Below are 5,927 nucleotides of genomic sequence, written 5' to 3'. Positions count from 1 at the left end.
GTCATGGTTTCCGCCGGGCGCTTCGATACTGTAGCGTGAATTTGACAGTTACCACACTGACGAACATATTCCATAGTAGCCTCTTGGACCTTAGGCCAATATAACCCAAGTCTCAGAATTTTGTGAGCCAGGGCTCGTCCACCCATGTGAGCTCCACAAATTCCTTCATGAACTTCAGCCAAAGCTGATTTTGCTCCTTCGGGGCCTATACATCTCATAAGGGGTCCAGAATAAGATCTTTTGTATAGTCTCCCATTCTGAATGGCAAATCTAGCTGGTCGAATCTTGATCAACTTTGCCTCTTTCGGATCCTCGGGTAATTTGTCATCTCTCAGATACTCGATTATCGGATCCATCCAACAACCTTCTGCTTCAATATAAGAAATTTCTTTCTCATGATAACTTGGAAAAGTTATCTCTTCAATATAGACCGAAGGGTCTAGATTCTTTTCTTTGGCATTGGCTAGTCGGGATAGCTCATTTGCCACTGAATTTTCTTTCCTCGAAATCTAAGATATCTTCAAATTCCGAAATTGGCCACTAAATGCTTGCACTATCTCTTGATATTTCTGCAAGCGTGGTTCTTTAATACCATACTCCCCCTGGACTTGGTTGACTATAAGTTGAGAGTCACTATAGATAGTAACATCTGCAATAGATAATGCTTTTGACAACCGAAGTCCTGCTATCAGAGCTTCATATTCTGCTTTGTTATTACTTGCTTCAAATGCAAATCTCAAAGCATATCGAATAATAAATCCTGCTGGACTTTTTAATAGAATTCCAGCTCCTGCTCCATCTTTATTACTCGAACCATCCACATATACCTCCCAAGTGGTTGGTATAATGGGATCCTCGATGGTGGGTTCCACCGGTGCAGTAGTTTCTACTACAAAATCGGCTAATGCCTGAGCCTTGATTGCAGTTATGGGCTTAAAGCTCACTTGGAACTCACTGAGTTCAACTGACCAGGCCACCATCCTTCCAGACAAATCAGGTTTATTAAGAACTTTACTAAGAGGAAAAGTTGTAAATACCTCAATTGGATGAGCCTGAAAATATGGCCTTAGCTTCTTGGAGGCCATCATGAGAGCCAGAGCCTGCTTCTCAATCTGCGAATATCTTGTCTCCGCATCTAGCAACACGTGGCTTACATAGTAGATTGGCCACTGTTTTTTATCTTTTTCACGAACAAGTACCGCATTGACCGCTGAAAGGGATGTCGCTAGATATAGCTGTAATATTTCCCCCTTCTCTGGTCTGGACAAGATCGGTGGTTGTCCAAGTGCTTCTTTTAACTCCTCGAAAGCTTTCTGGCACTCTTCAGTCCATTTTGTTTCCTTGCTGCCCTTCAAGTCTTTAAGTGCTTTGAAGAAAGGCAAACATTTTTCTCTAGACTTGGAGATGAATTGATTCAAAGCAGCAACTCTCCCTGTTAAACACTGCACATCACGATTAGTTTTGGGAGCCTCCATATCAACCAGAGCTTGTATTTTGGCAGGATTAGCCTCAATTCCCCTCTGTGATACCATGAAGCCCAAAAATTTGCCCGAGGAGACTCCAAAGGCGCACTTTTCTGGGTTTAGCTTCATTTGATACTTTCGCAGTACTGAGAATACCTCAGTCAAATCTGCAATATGATTTGCTTTTGTAAAGCTTTTCACTAGCATGTCGTCAACATAAGCTTCAACATTCTTTCCTATCAGCTCTTTGAAGATCTTGTTGACGGCCCTCTGATATGTTGCTCCTGCGTTCTTCAGGCCAAAAGGCATGACCTTATAATAATAGCTTTCACGATCAGTCATGAAAGCCGTAAACTTCTCATCCTCCTTATTCATAAGGATCTGATTATACCCTGAGTAGGCATCCATGAAACTTAAAGTTTCATATCCTGCTGTCGCATCTATCAAGAGGTCAATCCGAGGCAACGGATAGCAATCTTTAGGGCAAGCCTTGTTAAGATCTGTGTAGTCTGTACACATCCTCCACTTCCCATTCGCCTTTTTTACCATTACCACGTTGGCCAACCAAGTTGGGCATTCAATTGGTTCTATGAAACCAGAATTCTTGAGTTTTTCAACTTCGCTATCTAACGGCTTCATATTTTTCAATGGAGAAATTTCTCCTTTTCTCGTATCCTTGGTTTCGCCTTAAGATCTATCCAGAGTTTATGCACTGCGATAGCCCGATCGATTCCTGGCATGTCTTCAGCAGACCATGCAAATACATCTTTATTCTGTTGAAGAAATAACTTCAACTTATCTTTAAATTCCTCCAGCTGTTCAGACTCGATATAAGTAATCTTTTTCTCATCCTCGGTACACAGCTGGATTTGTTCCAGCTTCTCCATTGGTTCGGGTCTTTGAATCTCTGCCTCTTCTCGATCGTCACGAACTTCTATAGGTAGGGCAGTTACCTTCCTCGGGCCCTCCTTGTCTTTTAAATAGGCAACGTAACACTGCCGAGAGATCTTCTGGTCAGAGGAGACTTGACCAATTCCCATATCAGTCGGGAATTTTATCTTCAGGTGTTTTGTCGAAACAATAGCACCTAGCTTGGATAAAGATGGTCGCCCGATGATCATATTATAAGCTGGCAGTTCCCGAACCACCAAAAAATTGATTCGGACTGTTGTTTCCTTAGGAAAACTTCCAATAGATAAGTCCAACTGGACCGATCCTTCCGCTACTGCTGATGACCCTGCAAAACCATATAGATGTGTGGATGAAGGTTTCATAAAGTCCTGATCCACCTTCAATTTTTGATACACTTCGTAAGAAATTAGGTCAGCTACAAACCCTGTATCAACCAAAACTCTATGCACTTCCCGACGTGCAATCTCTACCTTGATGACTATGGCATCATCATGAGGTAAACAAACATCTCTTTCATCCTTCTCTCTAAAGGTGATAGAATCTTCACCATTCAGCTTTTTTCTCTTCTTCGTCTCTCCGGTTCCAACAAATTTGGATTTTGTTTTCAGACTCCGGAGTGATTCGGGCTTTGGTCCCGAAGATGGTAAGGATCGATGACCGAGTAGCTTCAATCACCTCCTTGCCCTTCTTAGACTTCGGGGCCTCCCTTGATCGTTCCGAACTAACCGAACAATCCCTTTTAGGAGCAGCCGTACGTGGATCACGTGGCTCCTCCCTCCTTCTGCTAACAAAACTAGACAAGTGTCCCTGAGATATTAATCTCTCAATATCTGCTTTCAGATGACGACAGTCATTAGTATAATGACCATAGTCCTTGTGGAATCGGCAATACTTTTCTCGATCCTGCTGCTCTCCGGGTTTCAAAAGAATTTTAGGCGGCCACTTCAAGATATTTTTTCTTTTGATGATATTTAAAATATCAGCCCGAGGAACATTCAATGGAGTGTACTCACTTTTACCGAGAGATCTTTGGCGCCAAGCCTGAGATTTTCCAACCCGATCACGGACATTTTTCTTTGGCTTCTTCTTCTGGCTCAGAGCCTTCTGTTCCTTATTGGAGACTTTATTATCTCCTTGGCGCGCGTCTAGAATCTCCATGACTTCAGCCTGCTTCGGCATCTATGTACCAACTCAGCATAAGTCGCAGGCATATCCTGTAGTAATAACTCCAGGAGTTTCCGATTAGTGAGTCCCGTGAATAGAGCAGTTTTGGCTACTTGCTCATCCAAATTTTCTATCTCCATCGTTACTTTGTTGAATCTTTTCAGAAACTCTCTGATTGATTCGTTCTTTCCTTGTCTGACAGTAAACAAGGTTTCTTCCGTTTTCTTAATCTGTATTCCACTCTGGAATCGTCCTATGAATTTGCGCGCCAATTCATCAAAGTTTACTATCCTTCTAGAGGGGAGGTTCGAAAACCACTTTTGTGCTGCTCCAGTTAGATATGAACCAAAAACCCTGCATAAAATTTCATCAAAATTACCTGAAACTGCCATGGTCTGTTGGTAATAGCCGATGTGAGCTGTTGGATCTCCGGAGCCATCGAATGTTGAAAAGGTAGGCAAACGGAAGTTATGGGGAAACTGATATCCCGCAATTGGATCGGCAAAGGGAGTCTTCCGAATGACTGAGTAAATATCCTCAGTTATTCTTCCCTTAGCCAACTGCCCTAATTTCTCATTGATGTTGGCCAATTCCTGACCAATCTGGGTCGGGTGATCTTCAGCAATATGATCACGACCTTGATTAACACGATCATCCCGTGCTACTTGATCATCACGAACAACCAGTCCTTCCTGAGCATTCTGCTCGTCGCGAACTGCTCGATCATCACGAACGGTTCTTCTGACAGTGGGTGAGTGAGTTCTTACCTCTGTATCCAACCTTGTATTTGAATCAGTTGTACTCTCTTGCGGTCTGTCGAACCGATCGTCTCGCCTAGGTTGATCATTAATCCTCCTAGGTCCTCGGTCTCCTTCACGAAAATTCTGACCGATATTCCGGTCTTCAGCCAATCTCTGATCACGTGGCAATGCACGTCTCCCTGAATCGCGTTGATCAGGTTCTTGTGGTAAAACCACTCGTCTGGTGAGCATTTAGAGTGCTTGGCTCACCTCCAAGAGTTGAATCTTTACCTGATCCAATTGATCTTGGAGTGTATCAGGAGGAGGATTACGTCCTCCCTGGCCACCATCTACCTCGATAGGATTTTGGCTTCCCTGGGGAATATCTGGATTATTCGCTCCAGGGATCTGAACACTTGAATTGCGCTGTGCAGCGGCTGCTGATCTAGTCACCATGGCTTTTCAAGTCGTTTCCCACAGACGGCGCCAAATGATGCGTCCAAAATCTGCTCAGCCCTTAGATCTCCTCGTGATGACCTGCAAAACGAAAGCGTCAGATGTGGCCCGACCGCTGGGGTCGGGAGTCCACCTCCGAAGGCTAAGTCAGTTGATGAACTTAATCACAAACGGCTCGCTAGAAGCACGAGCTAAGGAATGAAGAAGTGGGAAAGGTGATCTAGATAGCAGGGCGCTGATAGTTTAAGTCTATTAGTATGTATCTGAACCTGAGTCTCAGATTGTGTGTTTTTTCGACCCCCTCACCTCGTATGGTAGTGAGGTTTATATAGAGTGTACCTTCGAATCTCCTTCGTTGGATGCACTTGAGCCTTCTTCGGGTAGTCGTTGGATCTTAACAGTTAGATCCGTTGAGCAATAGACTTCTACTAGTTTGGACTAGTAGAGGACTCCTGAGATAACCTTTAGGTTATGTGATGATTATCCCTTCGATAATGATTATCCGCAGCCATCAATTCGAGTCTGCCATCATTAGGGTAATTACCCTAATCCATAAGTAAGATTAGGGCACGCTTGTAGCTGAATCAGCTTTCTTCTTCACAAGCCATCTTCTTGGATCCTGTTTGCTCGGGAGCGAGTCGGTTCCCTCTGCCTCGACCGGGGTCGAGGGTTGAACCAGGTATGAACCCGGTTTGATCATAATTTCTCCGTATCAGGTGGTCAGAGGAGGGTTTCGTTATCTCAAGTATCTAACACACTTCACTACCTCTTAAAACAGAATTTAGGGATTTGATAATCAAGGGACCCATTTGAAACCTATCAAGAAAATTGGGCAGCAACTAGATTTATCATTTGTCTATTATCCGGAAAAAAAAAAAAAGGAAAAAAAAAGAAGAAGAAGATAAAAACTCACATGCTTTCGTTGAGAGTTGAACTCAAGACCTCCCGCTTACTAAACGGGTGCTCTAACCAACTGAGCTACGAAAGCTAGGTGTCACAACTTTTCTGTGTTATAAGATTTATTCAGTAGAGGTTCCTGTTGATCCGCATAATGTTCAGAGACTAAAAGAGAGGCTACTCTATATGGTTGGTAGAAGCACCAAATCGCAGAGCTTGAGGCCTTGGCTTTCGAGGGTGCTTCATGCACACGTAATACTCAGGAGCTGACTATCTTAAATGCTGATATTCCTTT

At 43.5% G+C, this 5,927-nt stretch overlaps 1 non-coding gene across 1 annotated transcript; it reads right to left on the bottom strand.

The window, feature by feature from the left end:
• Positions 1–5,649: 5,649 nt before the first annotated feature.
• TRNAT-AGU (transfer RNA threonine (anticodon AGU)) lies at positions 5,650–5,723 on the bottom strand. The gene has a single exon. It is a non-coding gene; the product is annotated as a tRNA-Thr (tRNA).
• Positions 5,724–5,927: the final 204 nt, after the last annotated feature.

The sequence above is a fragment of the Hakea prostrata genome, chromosome 2 (genome assembly GCF_041222555.1).
Source record: "Hakea prostrata isolate BN-2017 chromosome 2, UWA_Hpros_2, whole genome shotgun sequence".
Lineage (NCBI taxonomy): Eukaryota > Viridiplantae > Streptophyta > Magnoliopsida > Proteales > Proteaceae > Hakea > Hakea prostrata.
The sequence above is the reverse complement of the archived record's forward strand: the minus strand, read 5'-3'. Positions and strand labels throughout refer to the sequence as shown.